Genomic DNA, 1,624 nt, shown 5'->3' on the forward strand with positions numbered 1-1,624 from the left:
TGAGATGGTGATCACAGAGGCAGAAACATGTCTTGGAGGGATGATTTTAGTGGACTTGAGGAGTGTGTGGGACATGTAGGTATGTAGATGGACATGTTGACTAGAGAATGATACACACAGACAGACAGACAGACAGACACACACACACACACACACACACCTGGGGCAAGTTACTTAACCTTTCTGTGCCTCAGTTTCCTCCTTTGAAAATTGTGACATTGAGAGTGCCTACCTCAAAGAGTTTTGTGAAGATGAATTACTATGTAAGTGCATAGAACAGTGCCTGACACATAATGCTATATGACGGTACTTTAAAAAGTTTGTGGAAAAATAGAATGGAAAGATAACACAAATCTTTCCATGAACTTTTGAAGTACCCTTGAGGGGTACCTTGTATAGTGTTTGCTATTACATGTGAATATGAATTAATTATATAGAGTTATATAGTTTGCTTATATATATACATTTTATATATGTGCGTGTGTGTGTATAAATATGTAACATGACTGAATATAATTTTGGTTTTTGGTTTTTGGTGGCTGGCTAGTAAGGGTATCCAAGCCCTTGACTTTAGTGTTATCAGCACCATGCTCTAACCAAGTGAGCTAACTGGCCAGCCCAACTGAATATAGTTTAATAAAGCCTTGTAAAGGTTTGGGGGTTTTTAGAAGAATCAATAAATAACACCTGAATGAAAATACCAGAACCATTGTAAGAATCCCACTGCCAGCCCCTGCCCTGTGACCTCCCTCTCTCAGAAGTACCTTGTCCCCTCTCTCCCACAGCAAGCCTTCAATGCCACGGCCGTGGTGCGACACATGCGGAAGCTGCAGCTGGGTACCAGCCAGGAGGGGCAGGGACAGACGGCAAGCCACGGGGAGCTGCTGACACCAGCAGCTGGGGGTGAGGACCAGGGCTTGTGGAAGGCATGGGTGGTCCACAAAGTGGCACGCAGGCTGGAGTGGAGGGTCTGCCCCTATGGCCAACTCTGCTGTCTCTTCCCACATAGGGCCAGCGGCTGGCTGCTGCTGTCGAGACTGCTGCGTGGAGCCAGGCCCAGAACTGTCCCCCACACTGCCCCCCCAGCTCTAGAGCTCTGGATCTAGGGTCAGGATCCTCAGCAAGGAGGGGCTGGGGGCAGTCTGCTCGCTTTCCCTCCCTGAACTGGGGAGTTACCCTGCCCCATCCCCTCCTCACTGCATTTTCCATACAAATGTTTCTATTTTATTGTTCCTTCTTATAATAAAGAGAAGAAGATAAAAACATAAGATAGCTCTGTCTCCTCGAATAGCCCCCACCCCACCTTGTTGTGCAAATTGACTGCTTGATTTGGGGGTGCTGGCCCCTGAGGTAGTTTTAGGGAGTCCCCTTCCCAACATGAGTCTGGGTGGGGTTGGGGGAGAGATGGGGGGCATGGAGGGGAAAGGTATTTGAAGAATTCCTTTGTCCAGTGTCTCCAACCTAGCCTTCCGGCCCCTTGGAGCCCTTTCTCCGCTTCACTGGTGGCTCAGCATGGTGGAGTTGGCGCAGGTCAGCACTGAACAGCACCTGAGGAGAAGGGTATGCTGAGGTCACGGCTGGTGGGACTGGTGATAGTGTGGGAGGTGGAAGAGTCCAGGGGGGG

General features: G+C 49.1%; 1 long non-coding RNA gene across 1 annotated transcript; it reads left to right on the forward strand.

Moving 5' to 3' along the window:
* Nucleotides 1–575: 575 nt before the first annotated feature.
* LOC103584341 lies at nt 576–1,268 on the forward strand. The gene is made up of 2 exons (XR_549963.1): nt 576–903; nt 1,010–1,268. It is a non-coding gene; the product is annotated as an uncharacterized LOC103584341 (long non-coding RNA).
* The last annotated feature ends 356 nt before the right edge of the window (nt 1,269–1,624 follow it).

The sequence above is a fragment of the Galeopterus variegatus genome, unplaced genomic scaffold (assembly GCF_000696425.1).
Source record: "Galeopterus variegatus unplaced genomic scaffold, G_variegatus-3.0.2 Scaffold50666, whole genome shotgun sequence".
NCBI lineage: Eukaryota > Metazoa > Chordata > Mammalia > Dermoptera > Cynocephalidae > Galeopterus > Galeopterus variegatus.